The sequence below is a fragment of the Crinia signifera genome, chromosome 2 (genome assembly GCF_055691185.1).
Source record: "Crinia signifera chromosome 2, ASM5569118v1, whole genome shotgun sequence".
Lineage (NCBI taxonomy): Eukaryota > Metazoa > Chordata > Amphibia > Anura > Myobatrachidae > Crinia > Crinia signifera.
Window position 1 is genome coordinate 28,840,709 of NC_139218.1, and position 22,756 is coordinate 28,863,464.

General features: G+C 48.0%; 1 long non-coding RNA gene across 3 annotated transcripts in view; it reads right to left on the bottom strand.

Moving 5' to 3' along the window:
• Nucleotides 1-22,756, bottom strand: part of LOC146059541 (uncharacterized) — a 63,409-nt gene that overhangs the window by 32,049 nt on the left and 8,604 nt on the right. Inside the window, exon 2 of one of the 3 annotated variants that reach the window (XR_014470267.1) lies at nt 17,772-17,908. This is a non-coding gene — a long non-coding RNA (uncharacterized LOC146059541). Of the gene's footprint in view, nt 1-17,750; nt 17,909-22,756 lie in introns of those variants that run through there. The other 2 variants (XR_014470268.1, XR_014470266.1) reach the window with 2 other exon arrangements.

Genomic DNA, 22,756 nt, shown 5'->3' on the forward strand with positions numbered 1-22,756 from the left:
TAGAACCAGCCCATTGAGACACTCTCTGCCTCCCCATGTTACCCAGCAAAGACACAGCTACTCACCAGACACACCTGCCGCCCCCCCTCCCGCGATTCGCGGCACCACCCCCCCTCCCGCGATTCGCGGCACACACCCCCCCGTGACCCCCCCTCCCATGATTCGCGGCACCCCCCCCCCCCCTCCTTGAAGGTTGACATGAGTTTTTGAAGATTTCTTTTTCATTTTAAGATTGTTTTCATATTCATTCTCATGTGTCGACATGGTCACCAATGAAGTGCCACACTTATGTCAACATATAATGTGTTGACCTTCCTGTGTTGATTTTTTCCTGTGGCGATTTGCGGCACCCCAGCGACCCCGTCCCGCAATTCGCGGTACCCCCCACGATTCGTGTCACCCACCCCCCACGACCCCCCCTCCCGCAATTCGCGGCAACCCTCCGTGACCCCCCCTCCCCGCGCAATTCGCAGACACCCCCCACCTCCCTCCCCCCCATTCACGGCAACCCCACGATTAAATGGCACATGAAAAACACTGACATGGCTATGGTCGACAATGAAAAAGGTTGACATGAGTTTTTGAAGATTTATTTTTCACTTTTTCATGTGTCGACATGGACACCAATGAAGTGCCACACTTATGTCAACATTTACATGTGTTGACCTTTCTGTGTTGATTTTTTCTTGTGGCGATTCCCGGCACACCCCCCCCCGTGACCCCCCTCCCGCGATTCGCAGCACACCCCCCGCAATTCGCGGCACCCCCCGCAACTCCCGCGATTCGCGGCCCCACCCCGTGACACCCCCCCTCCTGCGATTCGCGGCACCCCGCGACCCCCCCTCCCACGATTCGCGCCAACCCCCCGGGCCCCCCTCCCGCGGTTCGCGGTACCCCCCCGCGACCCCCCCTACCGTGATTTTTCCCCCCTGACCCCCCTCCTGTCATTGCGGCAACCCCCCACCCCCGCGACCCACCCTCCCACGATTCACTGCAACCCCCTGCGCCCCCCCTCCCACGATTCGCGGCACCCACACACCCCCGCGACCCCCTCCCGCAATTCACGGCATCCACCCACGACCCCTCCTCCCGTGATTCGCGGACACCCCTCACCTCCTCCCTCCCCCCCCTCGCGCGATTCACGGCAACCCCATGATTAAATGGCACATGCAAAACACTGACACGGCTATGGTCGACAATGAAAAAGGTTGACATGAGTTTTTGAAGATTTATTTCTCATTTTTTGAATGTTTTCATATTCATTCTCATGTGTCGACATGGACACCAATGAAGTGCCACACTTATGTCAACATTTACATGTGTTGACCTTTCTGTGTTGATTTTTTCTTGTGGCAATTTTTTTTTCCAGTGACAACTATGTGCACGTCAACCTAGACATCATCAACCAATTCTTTGTATAATATATAACACCTGTTCTGTTTTACTGTATGTGTTTTAAGTCAGATCTTTTACTGCTACTATTACTGTTTATGTAAATGCATTCTGAATGACAGCAACATCCTACCATCCTTCTACAAGAATATATAACCAACTAGGTGATTCATCGCCCCCGCGCACCCCCCCTCCCGCGATTCACGCCCCCCTCCCACGATTCACGGCACCCCCCCTCCCGCAATTCGCAACCCTCCCACGCTTTGCGGACCCCCGCCCTCTCCTGCGATTCACGGACACCTGCGCCCCTCCCTCCCTTGATTCACGGCCCCCCCCCGCGCCCCTCCCGAAATTCACGGCACCCCTAAGCCCCTCTTTAGTCCCCCGTATACTCACACACCCCTATCACTACCCAGCTTCCTGCTCTCTTGAACCGTAACTTTCACCACTGGGGAGTTGCTGACGCTGTTTTGCCCACTTGCCCCTATCATGCCTCATAGCCCAGCCTCCTGCTCTCATGCACCCTAACTCCCACCCAGTAGGAGGAGACACTGACTCAGGGTCACCGTCCTGTACTCCTGTACTGCCACGCTGGACCCTCACCCACTGGCAGAAGCAGCACAGTATCTCCCACCCTCCTCTTTAGTCCCCCTTATGCCCACACACCCCTATCACTACCCAGCCTCCTGTTTTCCTGTGTCGTGACCTCCGCCAGTGGGGAGCCGCTGACGCTGGGGCACCCACCCCTCGCGACCCCCGCTCCCGCAATTCACGGCACCCCCCCCCGCGATTCGTGGCAGCCCCAGGATTAAATGGCACATGCAAAACACTGACATCGCTATGGTCGACAATGAAAAAGGTTGACATGAGTTTTTGAAGATTTATTTTTCATTTTTTGAATGTTTTCATATTCATTCTCATGTGTCGACATGGTCACCAATGAAGTGCCACACTTATGTCAACATTTACATGTGTTGACCTTTCTGTGTTGATTTTTTCTTGTGGCGATTCGCGTCACACCCCCACCCCCCCTGCAACCCCCACTCCCGCGATTCACAGCACCCCCCCCCCCCGCGACCCCCCCTCCCGCGATTCTCGGCACCCCACCCGTGACCCCCCCTCCCGCAATTCGCGCCACACCCCCCGCGACCCCCCTCCCACGATTCGCCGCATCCCCCCTCCCGCGATTTGCGGCAACCCACCCCCTGGCCACCCCTCCTCCCGTGATTCTCTGCAACCCCTCCCCTCCCGCGATTCGCAGCAACCACCCTCCCCACCCCCCGCAAACCCCCCTCCCGCAATTCGCGGCAACCCCCGCGACCCCCCCTCCCGCGATTCGCGGACACCCAAGTTGCAATACAGGCATCTTTTCTACAATTCTAACCATATTTCTCATATACAAATGTTCACAAATTAAGGGGATGCAGCCCCTTACGACGGTGTGAAGAGCGCCCGTAGGGCGCGATGAATCACCTAGTATATATATATATATATATATATAATAATGGTATCTGGACTGATCATAGACTGACTCATGAAGGACAGTCATATGGTGGACCACTAATGGTAGACAGTCACACGGTTGACAGGGTCAAAAGGTCGACAGTCAAACGGTCAACAGGGTTTAAAGGTCGACACAGAAAAGGTAGACATGAAAAAGGTCGACATGCATTTTTAAAAAAATTTTCAGCCGACATGTGCCGACAGGCGGTATTTCATGCCCTACCATCCACTAGGGCGTGGAGGCAGAATAAAATAGTGTGCTGAGTGCAGCGAGCCATGCGAGGGTACGCGGTGCACTTAGACAGTGTCCATGTCGACCTATGTCGACATAGACACCCTTAAAACATAAAAAACTCATGTCGACCTTTTTCCATGTCGACCTTTTGAAGGTCAACCCTTTGACCATGTCGACCTTATTGATGTCGGCCTTTTTAACCATGTCGACCTTTAGACCATGTCGACCTTGTGACTGTCTACCATTAGTGGTCGACCATATGACTGTCTATCGTGAGTCAGTCTATGAGGCGCACCATAACCTTTAATAGTGCCGCCAGTGGCTCAGACACAGGTCTCACCAGGCATTCCCCCATGTCTGAGATATAGTAGGGGGCCTGCCTACTTTGTCAGTCCCAGGCCCCACAATTTCTGATGGCAGCCCTGGGGTCGACCAACTTTAGTTTGACATGCATTGGGTCGAACACTGAAGGGCAACAGACCTTAGGTCAACACCTGAAATAGGTCGGCATGTGCAATGTTGACAGGGTCTGACAATGGGAAGGTTCACAGTGAAAAGGTAAACATGAGGTTTTCACTTTTTTCGTCCTGAATGACGACACAGTCGACACGGACACCGTCTAAGTGTACCTCATCCCCTCGCATGGCTTGCTGCACTCACCATGCTTCAGGTACACTATTTTATTCTCCCACCCTGTCATATAGGATGGTAAGACATGAAATGCATGTCGGCTCAAAAAAACCATGATAAATTCACGTCGACCTTTTCATTGTCAAGCTTCCCTGTTGACCTAATGCTTGCGTCAACCTTCAGACCCTGTCAACTGTACCCATGTTGACCTATTTCAGGTGTCAACCTAATATCTTTCGACCTTAATAGGGTCAACCTGATGACCATATACCCCATTACTTTTATAGATGATCTTTTAGCTCAGTTTGGTTTGTTTTACCTTTATGTTACTACTCTGCGTTTTTAACCTATTTGTATCAGTTTTATATATATTTTTGTATCCTATAAAGTAAAAGGCTAACAATGCTCCTGACCTCTGCAGGGGGAATTCAGGTGTTTTGCATACAGGTAGTAGTAGTAGTAGTAGTAGTACGTTTATTTATATGGCGCCGCAAAGTGTCCGCAGCGCCGTACATAGCAAACAAAAAAAAATGACGAGGTAACGTACAGGGTGTGTTGAAAAATACAGTATAAATGGGGTATAGCTGGTAGAACTAAAATCAGCATCAGTTCAGAAGTAGGTGTCAAAATTGTCAAGGAGACTAAAGATGAAGTAGAGGAAGGGAAGAACAGGACAGGAGCACAGGTGAGGTAAAGAGGTAGGGTGAGTACGTGAGGAAGGAGGGGCCCTACTCATAAGAGTTAACATACTAAAAATAGGTGGGTGGACGAACGAAAAACAATAGGATGAGTAGGAACGGAGGGGAACGGAGGCAGGATAAGAGGATCAAAAGAGGTTAGGAGGAGGGATAGGCTAGTCGAAAAAAGTGGGTTTTGAGGGAGCGCTTGAAGGAGGTAAGGGAATCAGAAAGCCTGATGGGTGGCGGGAGGTTGTTCCAGTGCAGGGGGGCAGCGCGAGAGAAGTCTTGGACACGGGAGTGGGAGGAGGTGATTAGGTGAGAGGTCAGTCGGCGGTCAGTGATGGAGCGAAGAGGACGGGAGGGAGTGTGGATAGAGATCAGTGAAGAGAGGTCTTCACTAGTTTCGCCTGACGGACCAAACCAAGTGTTGCTCTCTTTGGGCACACACATCCGCTGGTATCACTGTTTTTTGTTCAGCTTGATGGGCTGGTATCTAGTTCATTTATATGTTTTCATTGTAACATGTGCAGAGATATAACTTTTGCTTACATTACCATTCACAACCGCTACCTGTACTGTGGAGCGAGGAACCTTGAGCGAAGCAAGCCATGCTAGGGGGCACGTAACACTAATTGGGGCTAAAAGTAAAACATCAACACCCCAAAAACCTAATAAAGCCATGTGGGCTTTCTCATGCGTCAAACATTTTCGTGTTGACCTCTCCTTAGGTTGACCTTTTTCTCATGTCAATCTTGCCCGGTCAACCCAGATACCCGTTGACCTTTTCTACTGTTGATCTAATGAACCATACACCATCACTTTTAGGTAAAGGCTTTTCTAGGTAATTGATAGCTGAAGTCAGATATCATGCAAGGTGGACATCCTATTCCTCTTGTACAAGCAGTTTGTGGGGGAAATTTACTAAGATGGCAGTTCTGTTTCACTGCTATGGGCAACCAATCAGATGCTATTATTTTCCGTAAGATGCCAAATAAATAACAAGTGAATTGGTTGCTATAGCAACATCCCATGTGGAATAGAATGCCCATCTTAGTACATTTCTCCCCTATGTATCTACACCTAGTTATTTGTCCATTGATATGTCGGCACCGTCATGTGAGAGAGTACACCTTCTCGGGAACATTATGAAGCAATGATTGGACATTAGTTCTGAGAAAACACGTTGTTTGTATTCTTTCACCCACAGTCTCAATTCTGTGAATTAAGAAAGGTGAAAAAAAAACCAGGAACATTATTGCACTGAAGTGTGTGGTTTGTGGTGCGCAACCTGAGCCGAAATAGTAAAGGTCAAGGGGTTCATCTTAGCTTCAGGAATGCAGAAGAAAACAAATAGTAAGAGAGAGGACAAAAAGAAATAAAATATGATTATTCTAGTAACTTGTTGTGCATTCAGGGACATGATGTCAATAAAAAGTCCAAGATATGGTGAAATTCTCCTGCAAAAGTGTCTGATTATTATTGTATGTTGTGTGTTCATCCGTCAGCCCTGCTCAGAAGATTCTAATTCAGTCTATTCGGAGACTGACGCAATTTGCGTGGCTTCTGCCGATGTTCTGATTGCTAAACACCGGAGTTGTGCATGAACCGTCAAGTTTACGTACAGCTCTGAATCCGGCCGTAAGTACTGAGGGTTCTGGGATATCAAATCGACCATGTTTGGGGAAACAATACCATGCTTAACCACCAGTGGTTCGAAAATGTTTAGTTAGACGCCTGAACTTGGTTGGCCGCATTTGGTTAGACAGTGACGAGAGATCAATGCTTGTGAATTATCGACGGGAACTCGTGTTGACCTTGCTACTGTTGAACAGTATCTCCCGCCACTGTCTATCTAGACCAGCCATGTCCAAACTATGGACCTCCAGCTGTTGTGAAACTACAAGTCCCATCATGCCTTGCTACAGTTTTACTATTAGGGAATGCTAAAACTATGGCAAGGCATGCTGGGATGTGTAGTTTTACAACAGCTGGAGGGCCGGAGTTTGGACATGCCTGATCTAGACTGTCTATGTGTACTTTGCATTTAACTATGAATGCCCGATAATGGGCCCGATTCAGATTGGTCATATATCGCATGGGCATTGTGCGATACTGTACAAATAAAATGTAAATACAGCTGGCAGCCTCTTGAGCACTGCACCCAAAGACGTAGAATCGGATCACCATTGCAACCATCAGTGGCAGCACTCAGCCAATCTGCCTATGCGGTTAGCTGGGTCCAGGAAGCCTGTGCCTGATGATACAGACCCTCCTGGACTGGGCAAACCTGCAAAGTGGGGGTGGCATGACCCCCAGTTTTGTAGAACAGTCCTAGTCATCAAACCCCAAATGCCGCAGCTTGTGAATACTGCTGCAGGTAAGGAGGTAATGCAAGTGATTCTCTGGGCCAGATGCACTAAGCTTCAAAAGTGATAAAACGGAGAGTGATAAACAGCCAGCCAATCAGCACCTGCCTGCCAGGTCACAGACTGTGTTTGAAAAATGTCAGGCAGGAGCTGATTGGCTGGCTGTTTATCATCCATTTTATCACTTTTGAAGCTTAGTGAATCTGGCCCAGTATGTGTCTGCATTTCTCTGTAGGGCTCGCGTGTGACTTATTAGATAGACAGTGTCTATATAGACAGTCAGTAGGTCATCCATTTTGATCGACAGTAAAAGGTTGACACATGGAAGGTCTATATTTTCTCAATTGTTTTGTGTCTCTGTCGACATCGACTTAAAATTATTGTAATGGTTACCCTGGAATGGCTCACTCCACCCGCCATAATTCCGGTTCTCTATTGTAGTTCACACAGATAGTAAAGCTGGAAAAATTTTGAAAATTAAAATGAAAACCAGTGAAAAAAGTATGTCAACCTTCTCATGTGTCAAACTTTTTCAATGTCGACCGTTTACTTGTGTCGACATTTTGCCAAAAGTTGATCTGTTGCATGTCGACCCTTTGTCAATGTAGACCCGTTGGTGTCGACCTTTTTAGATGTCGTAGAGCTATCGGCCGGAACCAGTTGGGCTCTAGGTCAATACTGATCACAAATATAAATCTCTGTTACCCTTAAAATAATATCTGGCAGTAAGCGGGAAATTTACTAAAGGAAATTTGAAAAAAAAAATAGGTGTATTTGTATCCAGAAATACACTTATTTTTGACATTTACTATCCCGAAAATATGGCAATTCATAGTCGTATTGATGTGCTATCAGGGCCGGCGCCACCACTAGGCAAATCTAGCCATTTGCCTAGGGCGCCGGCCACTGGAGGGCGGCATTGTGCCCCCCGTGCCGCGGGGGTACCTGTCCTGCGGCACTGTGTATTTAAAGCTGGCGGCGGAGGCAGCGAGGGGTCCCTGCAGTCAATAGGAAATAACGAGCGCTATCCGCCGGGCTATGCAGAAGCGCTTCTGTTGTGAAAACACTGTCCGCACGCTGATTGGTTGAGATTCAGCCAATCAGCGTGCGCTGTGCGGGCCAGTGTTTTCATAACAGAAGCGCTTCCGCATAGCCCGGCGGATAGCGCTCGTTGACTGCAGGGACCCCTCTCTGCCGCCGCCGCCAGCTTTAAATACACAGCGCCACAGGACAGGTACCCCTCCCCCGGCACCGGGGCGCCCCCACCCCGACTCGCCTGGGGCGCTCCGGTACCTTGCACCGGCCCTGTGTGCTATCAATACGAATACGAATTGCCGTATTTTCGGGTTAGTAAATGTCAAAAAGAAGTGTATTTCTGGATACAAATACACCTATTTTTTACAAATTTCCTTTAGTAAATTTCCCCCTAAATGTCATATTTGTATATCAGATTCAAAATGCTGATTTTTGTACCTACGTTTAACTCTTATTTAAAAGAGATAATCATGACGACCATTAAATTAAACATAGGTTCCCATAGCAACGCGTCCGTACATTGTTTGCCTGCTTGTTATCTCAGAATGTTATTATAAAAAATATGTAACAAGACAATTTTCAGGTCAGGGATCAAATCTGCGCATCGGCGCCAGTTCCCTTATTTTGGCATAAACTTCTAGAAAGCGCACTATAAATAAACAGATGAATATTCATCCATCACAATGCATTCCAAATGAGGGTTTTGAGCTTTTTTTCGTTACTGGACATGGTTCTCTACAGGATGCATCCACGAAAACTGTTCAAGATCATCTCTTGTGCTTATGCCAGTGAAAACGCATAATGAGCATTTCTGTTTGCAAACATATTGGCCCTTATTCTGGTTCACTCACAAAGGCAAATTCCTTCTCATTTGGACAAATCCATGTGCACTGCAGGGGGCGGGGGGGGGGGGGGGGGTCAGATGTAACTCGTGCAGAGAGAATTAGATTAGGGTGAGTTATTTTGTTTCTGTGCAGGGTAAATACTGACTGCTTTATTTTTACTCTACAATATAGATCTCACTTTGAAGTAAAACCTCACCCAAATCTAATTGTCTCTGCACAAGTCAAATCTGCCCCACCTGCAGTGCACATGGTTTTGTCCATTTGAGAAGGAATTTGCCTTTGCGAGTGGACCAGAATAAGGGCCATTGTTGTCTTGTGATATACACTAAGACAATCATTGGTCACTGATTTAATCCTTTGAGTGCCAACATCTCCGTTACAGATGCGCAATATATCTGCTAAAAATGCCAACTTCGCTCACATTTGTTATATACAGTAAATTCAAATAAAAGATGTTGTGTAAAAAAGATCATATTTCCTGTATAATACTGCTTTCAGATCTCAAATGTAGGGTCGCACCGGGACTTAGGGCCTTATTCTAGTTCACTCTTTCTGACAAAATCCTTCTTAGACGGACAAAACCATGTGCACTGCAGGGGGACAGCTGTAAAATATGCAGAGAGAATTAGATTTGTGTGAGTTATTTTGTTTCTGTGCAGGGTAAATACTGGCTGCTTTATTTTTACACTGCAATATAGATCTCACTTTGAAGTAAAACCCCACCCAAATCTAATTCTCTCTGCACAAGTAACATCTGCCCCACCTGCAGTGCACATGTTTTTTTTCCATGAAAGAAGGATTTTGTCAGAATGAGTGAACTAGAATAAGGCCTTAGTCTCTGTGCGACCCTGCATGCGCGGTCTGTTCACATCCCCTCTGCAAACCGGCAATATTGTCATGAGGGGGCACAGCGGAGCGTCGGTACATCCCCGGGGGCGTGGAAGGTGGCAGCGCTTACAGCTGGTGCTGCTCCAAGCGCTGCTTCCTCCATAGTGTGAACGGGAACCGGGTCGCTCGACCTGTTTAACCAGTTCACACTGCGAAGCAACACGGCAAGGAACCGGTAAGAACTTTGCTTTTTACCAGGTTCTGATTGCCATGTTGCTACCGGTTAGCTGTAACCGGTAACCCCTTTCACATCGCACCAATTACCAGGTCGAACTGGCAAGAAACCGACTTGTACCCGGTAATTAGGTGCAATGTGAAAGGGGTATAAGGTAAACATTACAGGTCATTATGATGAATACAAATGTTTGCTTGGCAATTTTCACACCAATTGTGACAAATTCCCTTGGCATTCAACGGGTTAAAAGGAAGTATTCTCTCTAGATAGTAAATATAGGGGCAGATGTATTATCCGTCGTTATGGGGGAGAAGGGGTATCAGCGCACGTTATGTGCACTGATACCGCTTCTCCCCCATGTATGAAGCAGCCGGGATGCGGTAATGGACAGGGGCGCTATGCTCCCCTGTCCATATCGGCGCTGCTATCAAAATGATAGCAGGCCGAATGTATGAACGGTCAGCATCGCTGACCGTTCCGCATTAAGCCTGCTTTGGCTTCGCCAGCATCAGGCTGGCAAAGCCCTATCTAAACAGCAGGGACAGCACTGTCCCTGCTGTTAGGTCTGGGCCGCGCTGGGGATCTCGCGTGAACAGCGAGATCCCGTGCATGCCCAGTGCAGCCGGCCGGGGGACAGGAGATAGCGCATCAGTATTAACTGATGCGCTATCTCCAGAAAGGGACATCACCGGAGGGGGGAGTTAACGCTCCCCCCCTTCGGCAGACAAGATGTTAATACATCTTGTCGATGTCCCTTCCTGCTTCCCCTCGCTATTGAGGCGAAGCAGGAAGTATCATAGCGGCGCTTATCGCGCCGCTATGATACATCTGCCCCATATTGCCTAAATCAGCATGGCTCACTAAATAGAGGATTCGTGAGATTATTGAATGACTGCACATGAGTACACCACACGATGCGCATACATGAAGGGAACTAGCAGCTGAAATCGGATCGTGAACGCAATGAAGCCGCAGTAGGACTGACAGGAAGCCGGCGTTCCTGACGTTTTCTGGGTATGTTTGAAAAAAACGCAGGTGTGTCCAGGGGTGGTCTCTGACATCCGCGATGATCACTTCCACCCTGTCTCAGTCACAGATTGGTGGAAGGCTTTTTCGATGTTTTGGGAATCGGGAAAGGATTTGCGAATGGATTGGGATTAGTGATCCATTCACAATTTTGCTCAAACATAGAGTTGTACCTTAACACCTAACCTAGTGTTCCCCTTTCAAGTGTTTTATAAATGCAGTTATTTGGATAGAAACCTACAGGTAAATTTAGATGGGACTTCTAATGTAGATGCGATGATTCCCATAGCAACCAGATTCTATTTCTTATTTATTTAACATCTTCTAGAAGATAATATATACAATCTGTTAGGTTGCTATGGGAAACACCCCATCTTCAATAGAACTCCCATATTAAATTTACCCTCTAGAATTTAACGGCAGATAAGAACCACATGGCCCATCTAGACTACCCATGTACACAAGCACACTCACTAGGGTTATTTTTCGTCAGGTGTCAATTGACCAACTAGTGCAGTGGTTCTCACACTGTGTGCTGTGGCACCCTGGGGTGTCTCGGGACACTTGCAGGGGTGCCCTGAGTTGTAGACAAAACTAGTGCTTGTGGCTACCAATTATAATATATGTGTGCAAACAGAAACACAGCCCTTTCCACCACCACATCACTAACCCTAAGGATGACAAATAAACACTTCATTTTATATTTATTTTCTACTTTTTTTTACTTAGGGGTGCCCCAAAATTATTCTGATACTCTAGGGTGCCATGATTCAAAAAAGTTTGGGAACCACTGCATTAGTATATTTTTGGCATGTGGGAGGAAACTGGAGTACCCGGAGGAAACCCACCCAAGCGTGGAGAGAATATGAAAACTCTGCACAGTTAGGGCCATGGTGGGAATGGAACCCATGACCTCAGTGCTGTGAGGCAGTAGTGCGAACCATTACACCATAGTACCAAATATTATGCAACTGAGAAAGCTAACCTTAGTTGTTCCCTGCTTCATGGTTAGTGAAGTCATAAAGAAATTCACTTTGAGGAGACAGAATATGACTCATAAATTTATGTGTTCCCAGAAAATTACGGAACACTGAAAAAAATAGCTTCAATTGGTTTTAATTTTTACAACACTCGCTTGCTGTGATGTTTTGAAGTATTTATTTTGAGCAAATGGGGTAATACTTGTCCACATTCATTATTTTGTTCTTGGATTCGTGAAATATTTTTAGAACTATTTTTAGGGGTTAGAAATGTGTCTAGCCAAAAACTTCCAGATTTTTGTAGAGCATTATTAAAATGTTTCATGTTATGTACAAATTAAGCAATGTGACTCTAGTATTTCCTAATTTTGCATTTCCTAATTCATTTTTATCCTGGTGTAAACCTGGGGCATATATCCTTCTGTTTACTCCTGACATAATCTGTAGATTCCACCACTTAGAATACATTTTAGGAACATTTTACACCTGCATTCTTTATGTGAAATACGCGCAACTCTAAATGTGGACCAGAATATCAAACTTCCTTTTGCCCCTCTGATGAAAAACCATAAATCCTCATGGAGAAACGCGTCAAGTTGGCTTTGGATGACCCTACATGGTGTTTGGACCTCTGCACTGAACATTCTGCTGGTATAACCATTCCAGACCATCATGGCTGTAATTCAACTACCCAGGGGTGTAACTAGATATTTGTAGGCCCCGTAGGAAAAGTTATACCAAAAAATAGTGATACCTACATGTAACTTACATAAGACAGGTTGGCCAATCTCAGCTCTGGGCCCCATAGCAGCTGCACCCCCTGCATCTATGGTAGTTATGCCCTTGCATTTATCAAATATCAAAACACAGAAGCTCCACTAGGCTATTGTTGTTGAATTATAGTACGTTTGAGACTATATAACATTTTATAGTTTTGTTTTGCTTTTTTTTATAGATCCTCGGATGTGTTTTTTTTAAATTTCGAGTAAAGACTGATTAGTTACTGCGAACCCAACAAGTAAATAAAATAAATGTTAATTATCTAATTAGAAGAGCGCAGAATATAATATATAGAGATACACAGATTATTAAAAAAATAAAAAAATTCCATTTACAGTATTTTTTGGGTACTTATTTCCTAGCACGGCGCCCGTCTCATTGATTGTATGCCTTAAGTGTAAGGTACTTAAGGCATACAATCAACCGGATGGACCTGATTTTCTGTCAATCACCTGCTAATTTGCCGGTGAAAGAGAAAATCGCGTTGATCGTGTTGGTCGCGGCTCATTATAATGGGCCGCGATGCGATCAACACGATCAACGCAATATTACATAGGGGACAATGGGAAATGGGCCAATATGGCCAATTTCTCATTGAGTATGGTTATAAAGTATGGTTAATGCCCTCCCATTGTTAACACCACCCCACTATTGACGTCAACCCGAAGCAGCAAGCCCGCGAGGGGCGGTGGTACGCGTCCTCTGACCTTTTCATACCCCCACTATCCACGTCGGCGTGGAGTTGATTTTATAAAGTGTGGCCAGCGCAGCGAGCCTCCGAGCCCGAAGAGTGGCGAGCACAGCGAGCCCCGCCAGGGGACGCGTAGACCTGTGAAGTTATGCGCGTCCGCTCGCCACACTTTATAAAATCAACTCCACACCGACGTGGATAGTGGGGGTATGAAAAGGTTGGAGGACGCGTACCGCCGCCCCTCGCGGGCTCGCTGCGCTCGCCACGCTTCGTGTTGGCGTCAATAGTGGGGTGGCATTAACATTGGGGGGGGCATTTAAAACATGAGGGGGTTTTCTATTACAATGGGGGGTTTGTGGGCTTTTTACATTGAAATCAATGTAAAATTGGGTCTCAGGGACCATTTTACATTGATTCCAATGTAAAAATCGGGTCGATCGCGTCGATCGCATCGCATGCGATTTGGTTGGCATGTGATGAGATCAACGCAATTTTTTCAACCCTATCAATACAATCAAAATCGGGCGCCGTGCTAGGAAATAAGTACCATTTTTTTCCACAATTTTTCTTTTATTGAAGCATTATAAATCAAGACTGTACAAACAGTGTGTACACACTCCGATATACATTCCGCGCATCAAGTCCATTTACAGTATGTATAAGCTTATTTTTCTATAACCAAGAAAAAAAATCGTATACAGTGATAGGCAGTCTGATATTTGTCTGGTCCAAATACTCTTTGTAACTCTCTAATCGTCAGAATGGCCACACATTACATTATGAGAGTCAATATTAGCGGCTTGGAAAAAGGTTAGAATAGTGTGAAAAGGATCACATACAAGTCTTTGGTCCTTATTTTGTAAAGCGGGTCACAGCATACCAGATCAATGCCACAGGAAAGCATAGTTACAGGCAGCAGCATACAGGTAATCACAGCATACTGTAGAACAGACTCCTGAAAATGCTCCAGTGGTCCCTACCATAGCCCACACCCCGGCCTATCACTTGGGCAGCTAAACCACCATCAGGAGCATTTACCCTTTGCCCTGGAAACACTTATATCAGGAGATCACAGGTGCTGCTGATTACACACCTGGCTTCTGCTACTGCTCCAAAACCTGGTCTAGATCCGCCGTATTACTCTCATGTGGAGAGATGCTGTCTATGCCACAATATCCAGCTTTTACCCGGAGCTCGGTCATTACATTGGTGCTAGGGATGCCATTTATTCAATCCCGGGAATTGGCAGTTCTATGTGTAACACGGGCAAAACACCTGGATCCAGATTCCCGGCTGCTCTTATTCGGATTCATCCGACTGTTAATGAGTTCAAGTCCTGATTCAGCTCCACTCACTGCTTAGCGAGCAGTTAAGTGACACCCGCAGCCCCAGCTGTGATAAGGAGAGGCATACAGGAGTTCACTGTCCTACACTATCAAGGTATAGTACAGAGACATACAGATATATTTTACATCCACAATGAAAGTCTTCAATTTAGGTTCCATTAACAGTTATTCTTAGCTGGCTATATGATTGCCCTTTGTCGCTTCTGCAGTCAGTCAGATAAGTCTGTTTAAAGATTCTCAGTTCTGCTTTCCTATTTTCTAATCTATAATGAAAGTCACTTTTAATCATTTCCATCCTACCGTATTTGAAAGAGAATCCTCCTTCACAATCAGCGCAAATTACTATGCAGTAAAAGGGATTAGAGGCCACAGTTCCAAATTCAGAACATGCTCTAAGTCATATGAAGTTGTTTTTGCAACGGAGACCAAGGGGTACTTTTTTTTTGCAACACTAGACGCTCATACACTGGGCGACTTTGAGCTGAATGCAGCTCGTTTTTGCCGTTTCAGCTGCTTTCAGCTCAAAAGCCTCCTGGTGTGTACAGTGTGGCGATGTGCACCATCTGGCGGGGTGTGGTATGACACACCGACAGTCGGGATTCCGACAGTCATTTCTCTGACGTCGGAATTCCGACTGCACAGCGGGGGGGGGGAGCGCAATGAAGCCCCTTGCGGGCTCGCTGCGCTCGCCACGCTATTCTCCCTCTATGGGGGCCGTGGACCCCCACGAGGGTGCAGTCGGGATTCCGACGTCAGAGTAATGACTGTCGGAATCCCGACTGTCGGGGAGCCGTCCGGCACCCATCTGGTGAGGAGGACAGAGGGGATAATGCTGTTGTTGCGGTTCTATTCCCTGCAGTTCAAAACGTCAAAAAAGCAGCAGGCTGCGCATTGCGGCTCTACTAGCTGTAAGGTATACCGGATTTGCAGGAGGCAGGCACACACTCACAGAGAAAGGCAATGCCAAATCAACTCACCATTGGGTATCCTTATGCATAAACTTTAATAAACTTAACACTTTAATACTTAACACTAAAAGTAAGACATGGACCCAAGTGCTGGCGATTCAAAATGAATGTCAAATTTATTGATTGACAACTTGATCTGACTATAGATGGTGGCGGCAGGAACGGTCAGGGGTAACATCACCACACAATCCACACACCGCTGGTGATCAACTCTCCCTCGGCAACCCACCTGTGCAGGTGGTGTAACCCATCTCCCATCCGGGAGGATGGGCTCCTGACATATCGATGTTGGAGAGCACACCCACTATCTACATAACTACTACATATAAACAAGTGTCTGTTCTTTACCGCCACCGAACATAAAACATAGGGATGGGAGGGAGGGGAAAACTTCACAAAGAGGCCGATAACATCACTTCCTGTCCTCTCCTAGCCTGCCTACTCCTCCCCTTTTTCCCCATTGGCTAATCCTTACCTCATCAGAAATCCTAGCAACTACGCAACATGCTACTTAAAGTGACAGCATCACAGAACCCTTCAGTGGTTTATGTCACCTCTGTGCTTAGTCAGCCATCGGTTTCTGCAGGGAGAGAGGAGGACAAGGGATAGCATGACTGGCTGGCTGTAATTGGTTGGGAGAGCTCTCTTCTCCCTATGCACAGCCATAGGCGTGAACTACCCATTTTATTAGGGGATGCACCATTGGAGGGGCATGTCTATCACCACCTACTGCCAGCTATTGGGCATGTCTCACCTTCTACTGGGCATGTCTATCACCACCTACCCTACTGGGCCCCAGACAGGAGTACCGCAAATGTAAAACACATCCGGCTCCTATACTGTAATCAGATATAAACCTTCCCAAAACACAATTCCTTAATATACAAACTAAAATTGCCCTCACCTAATGAACACACGGAGCCCACAGCTGAAACTGGCTGCACCTACAGTACCAAATGATAATATTACACCACAGACTGGGTAGGAGTAGGACAAATGAAATGCAAATCAGACATTCTCTTCTACAGTTTGGGGAAGATTCAACTAGCCCTGGGACTTATTGTGCAGCAGCAGGTGACTGTTAATACCCACCCTACGAGTAGGCTGCAGCTAGCGCATAGCTCCTGGGATATGTGTGCCGAGCTATGGAATTGCCATACGTCTGTGGCTTACTGCACAGTGTAGCTCCAGTTATTTAATACAGTAGCTCAGGGCAGTTGGCTGATATAATCTAACCCTTAAGTGTAACATATTCCCTGGACAGGGCTATACCAGTGAATTCTATGGCAGAAGCCTTCTCTGCCTCTGGATAAAGAAAGAGGGGGGGGGGGGGGGGGAGAGTGGAAAGAGAGGAGAGAGGGGAGTAAAAAAAATAGAGTGGGAGGAGGTGTACCTTACAGTCTCTGTGTGTGGATCTGCGGCTGGTCTCTCCCAGGTTCCTCTTCATCCACCTCAGCGCAGTGAAGGAGGAGCCCGGGGGGAGGGAGAGTGAGCCACGTGGGTGGACATGATAAAGTAGGTGCAGTATGACATCTTTGCTATGCTGCACGCACCTGTTTATATGGAGGCGGAGTCCATGCAGGTGAGCAGCAGCAGCATTCATGGGGGCTTCACCAGGCGTGTGCACAATGGTGCCATCCGCACGCCTATGACTGTGACTGGATCCTGGGCTGGTTGTAGAGGTTGTGCACGTTGTAGTAAAGGATGACTGCTGATCTTAATGCAGCCCAAGCCAGCCTGCCTGCTGTTGGGGAGATGTAATTGTGGCCAGGCATGGTGGGCGAAAGGAAGAGGAACTCAGTTCCGACCCGTTCTGGCCCACTTTAACCCCTGAACATTTGACAGGGAAGGTGGCCCCTCTCAGCTCTGGGCCCCATAACAGCTGCAGTCACTGCACCCATAGTAGCTACACCCTTGCCCACATCTCTATCGGTAGACAGAAAAGATTGAGAAGCCATTAATGGGGAAAGTAACTGTAGCTGGAGAAATGGGAGCAGGAAGGAGCATGGATCAGAAGCACAGGGAGGTCAGAGCAACGGAGAGACTAAGGGCCCCTTAATCTGCTCTTAACAATATTATTTAGATATTCAGTTTTGTCTTATTTCTTATCCTTTGGTCAACTGCCTGTATTTCTAATCCATTCTATTTCAGATATGTCCTGTATACTATGTCACAAAAGCCTTAGACAATTGTGTTTGCTAAATTCAAACCTGTTTCTGTGACCCTCTTACTAAGAAGATGTTGATGGAAAATCAGGCAATGGTTCCACACTTATTTAATTTAGATCAGACACAGTTCTTGAATTCTCTTTCAAGTACGTTGCCGTCAGATCTGTCTTCCCATCTCGCAGACGTGGATGAATCAAAAACTGAAAGAAAGGGAAAAAAAAACTATTTATTTTTTTAAGGACTTTCACTTTTCTGAAACTTTATTGTAAATAATATGTTCCCGGTGTGAAATGCAGGCTTTGTCTTCTAGCGAATATCAATAAATAATAACTATTGTTACCAGAATGTTGCATTGTTCTTGAGTAATAGCCTTTTGATTTGATGTGTTACAGTTCGTGTGGCAGAATGATGTTATATATATAAAAATACTAACGGATCAAAATGACAAAATAGAAATTCTTATATTCTTTATTATTGCGTATATGTCAGTGGCTACAAAATAATGTCTATGATTTATAGGTTGTGAGCCATTACTCCAGCGAGCAATGTATTTGATTAGGTGTTTTACGAATGTTGATAGCTCAAGTACTGTAGGCATAAAATCACAAAGCACGAGATACGTTTTTGCTTGGCTGCTTTCTGTTGGAGTCCAGGGGGGTGGGTGCAATTTCTTTTTTAATCTATGCTTGTCCCTGATTCACCTTGGAAAGCTGCTACGTGAGCTAGGACTGATTGCCAACGTGGCACGGCTACCCTCAAACAAACAAGATGCTGAAGGGAAGTAGAGCCATGCAGAGTGCTCAGCCATCCAATACCCCTTTCACACTGGAAAATGCAGGGACACACCCGGGAATTCGGCCCAGGGATCATGAGAGGGCATTCCCGGGTTAGCACTTTTCACACCAGAAAAGTCACTGCATTTTCTGGTGGGGGAAGGAGGTGGGGAGGAGGTGGGCAGGAGGTGGGGAGAAAGCAGGAGGTGAACAGTATTCATCCTGGGTTGCTGGTCCTCGGTGCAGGCTGGTGATCCACACAGGTGGCAGGGGCAGATGAGAGGTCAGATGGAGGGTGCAGATGATGCAGCTCTCCGGCGGCAGTGAGGGCGCCGGAGAGCTGCATCATCTTCATCTGCTGCCTGTCTTGTTTTCTGCGCCTGCAGCCTGTGTGAATCCCCAGCCTGATCGCACGCACCAAGGACCGGCAACTCGGGTGAGTACCCCACCACTTTCTTACAGGACCCTGGGTTGAACCAGAGCAGGGTTGAAATCCTGGCAAATTTTCCTGGGATTTTGACCCGGGAACCTTACAAACCAGCGCTAGTCGTGGGTTGTTCCTGGGCCCAGAGAAAGGGATTGTGTTGGGGCTGGAGCGATACAAGGTAGGATGAAGGCCCTTTAAAGACAAAGGGCAAGATGGCGCTGGAGGGACTCAAGTCAGGATGAAAGTGCTGGAGGGCTACAAGGCAAGATTATGGAGATGGAACGACCAAGGGCAAGATGATGGCCCTAAAGAGTAAAGACACATGGCAGTATGGTGGTGATAGAAAAATTCTGGAGGGTCACTGGGCAGGATGGTGGCACCAATGGGGCCCCTAGTCAGAGTGATGGCACTGGAAAGACACAGGGTAGGATGAACCGGAGGGTGGTGATGGAAAGAAACAAGACAAAATGATGGCACTGGAGGGACACAGGGCAGGATGGTGGCACCAGAGGGACACTAGTCAGAGTTATGGCACTGGAAAGTATGATGGAACCGGACGGTGGTGATGGAAAGATACAAAGCAAAATGATGGCACTGGAGGGACACAGGGTAGGATGTTGGTTCCAGAGGGACACCAGGAAGGCACCCCCTCCCGCGACCCCCACTCCCCCGCTTCGCGGCATCCCCCCCGCGACCCCCTCCCGCGATTCGCTGGAAAACACTGAAACCCGCGACCCCCCTCACGTGATTCGTGGCACCCCCCCGCGACCCCCCCGCGATTCGCGGCACCCCCGCTACCCCCCTCCTGCCATTTGAGGCACCCCTCCCGCGATTCGCGGCACCACCCCTCCCACGATTCACGGCACCACCCCTCCCACGATTCGCGGCAACCCCGCGACCCCCCCCTCCCACGATTCGCAGCAAACCCCCCCGCCCCCCCGACCCCCCCCTCCCACGATTCGCTGCAAACCCCCGCACCCCCCTTCCCGCGATTCGAGGCACCCACCCCCCGCGACCCACCCTTCCGCAATTCGCTGCACACACACACCCCCACCGCGATTGGCGGACCCACCCAACTCCCCCTCCCGCGATTCGCGGCACCCACTCCCCCATCCCCCGCAACCCCCCTCCCGCAATTCGCAGCACCACCGTCCGTCCCCCCCGACCCACCCTCCTGCGATCCACGCTGGACCCTCACCCACTGGCAGAAGCTGCACAGTATCTCCCACCCTCCTCTTTAGTCCCCCTTATTCCCACACACCCCTATCACTACCCAGCCTCCTGTTTTCCTGTGTCGTGACGTCCGCCACTGGGGAGCCGCTGACCCAAAAACACCCTACTATACTATTGCACACACACACACCTAAACAACATGCACACCCCCCCCCCCACACCCACAAATGTCACTGTACCATCCACACTATCAATGTGCATCTTACTCTGTAACCGCTTTTTAATTAAACAAAACAATACACACCCCCTTCCACATCATATGCTCTCTATTTAACACATTTCACCTATAACTCAAGTTGCAATACAGGCATCTTTCATACAATTCTAACCATCTTTCTCATATACAAATGTTCACAAATTAAGGGGGCGCAGCCCCTTACGATGGTGTGAAGAGCGCCCGTAGGGCGCGATGAATCACCTAGTATATCGATATATAGCTACCCCCAATACATATTAGAGCTTATATAAGAAACATAAATACATAGAATTTGATTGCAGATAATAACCATTTGGCCCATCTAGTGCCCCTTTAACCTTGAACACATGGAATTTGTTATTACAATTGAAAACCTGCGCGGCGAAATGCGTCTTGAAGTGTTGACAGCTGAGGACCGGCGGGGAACACTGACGGCATTAGACCGAGAGGAAACATCTGCCATATCGGCTTGAACCAACCCGCGGCAACCCGGTTCCTGCAGCTGACACATTTAGCCGGCAAACGGAGCTTCATCCGGCAGTTACCACACATGGTGGCTTGTGCGCCTGACAGCAGCGCACCCAAGAGCGGCTGTCACCTGCTGCTCACCCTTTGGAGTATCGTGCAGTCCGGCTGCAGTCAGATCCACTGGCCGGACAAAGCAAGTGTGGAAAACCTCACAAAAGGTACTGTGACCTAATAAATAACACACTGAGCAACTTACATGTCAGATGGTCACAGGAGGTTGCGTTGTCCAATAAAAGACTGACCTTTATATAAAAACATCAGCATTTAAGGAAAGGACTTTACCTAAGGATTGCTGGAAAGGACTTTTTCTTTCACTAATTACACCACCACTGAGTGTGATCTGTTGGAAACACTTGCCAACCTCAACGCCCCACTTGTCCTAAAAAGGAACTGGTAACTATAGTTACAAACATTATGCACTTGCATCTGAATGGCTTTTTAGAATAATTGTGGTTATTGTGCATGCATGCATCATTGTTTTATTGTTTATTTATACATATGTTTTTATGGTTTCTTGTGATATTTGGTAAATAAATTGTTTTAAGTGTACAGAAGGCGCCTACTGGTTCTTTTCCTTTGTGCACCTTGTATTGAGGGCGGCATCCCTCTACCAGAGGGCAGCTGTCTGTACACATCACAGCACACCTGTTCCTAGCGCTCAAAAACCCTGCTGCTATTTTCCTGTGTCATTTAAGCCCTACCCCCTACCCGAAGCTCCACAATTGCCAGTATTTGACCCAGCTGTGAAGGGGTCTGGCACGGAGGCTGGGTACTTGCCAACCTTTCTGGAGGGGCGGGAGGGCCACCTGATTTTCGGGAGCCTTCCAGTCGATCCAGGAGGTTAGGCAAGTACGTATACTTAATGGGGCAGATGTATGAACCAGCGTTAAGTGCAAAAGTGCACTTAACGCTGGTTAACTGGGGGGGATTATGATTTTGCTAATGTATTACTAGCACACCTAACGTGCGCTAGTGACAGCCCACCGAGTTATGCTCGGCGGGGCTGTCCCCTGCAATCCCCCCAGGGATTAGCGGCCGGGGCGATGTATTAACAGCCTTCAAGGCGTTAATTCCCCACTGTGGGGACAACGCTAGCCCTGCGTCTGGCTCGGGCTGCGCTGGAGATCTTGCGTTTTTTGCGAGATCTCGCGCATGCCCATTAGAGCCGGACAGGGGGGAGAAGCGCACTGAGCATGCGCGGGGCACCGGGGGAGACGAAAAGGAGAGCCGTTAAAACTGGGCATAACGGCTCTCCTTATCGGCTTGGGGGATGTTAATACATCTCCCCATAACGAGTGCCCGCTTCTCCTCGTTATGCAGGAGAAGCGGGACCCGTTATTTAACCCCTTCACGACATTTGACGTATATATACGTCATGGCCGGGAAGTACTTCCCGACCGTTGACGTATATATACGTCATGGCTTAAAACTGTCACTGCGTCTAGAGACGCAGTGACAGAGGGACGATGTCTGCTGTCCCTGACAGCAGACATGTCCGTGCATGCCCAGGGGGGGCGGCGATGCCGCCCCCCCGTCGGCGATCGCTGTGATTGGCTGTTCATTGTGAACAGCCATTCACAGCGTTTTCTGTGTCACCGGCGAATAACGTTCGCCGGTGACACGGGATCGGAGGTGATTGGTGCTGTAAAGTACAGCACCAATCACCGCGGGGTGTAAGGGTGACACTGGTGTCACCCCACCTCACCCCTCCCGCCCCCAAAGGCCGTGATTGGTTCGTCGGACCGACGGACCAATCACAGCCATGGAGGGGGGTTTAAACTAACGGTGACTGCACTGCAGACGCCATTCCGGTCTGGAATAGCGTGCAGTGCGGTCACCGTGCCCAGCTGCCGCCTATACTGACCAGAACCCATCCAAAATACTTACCTGA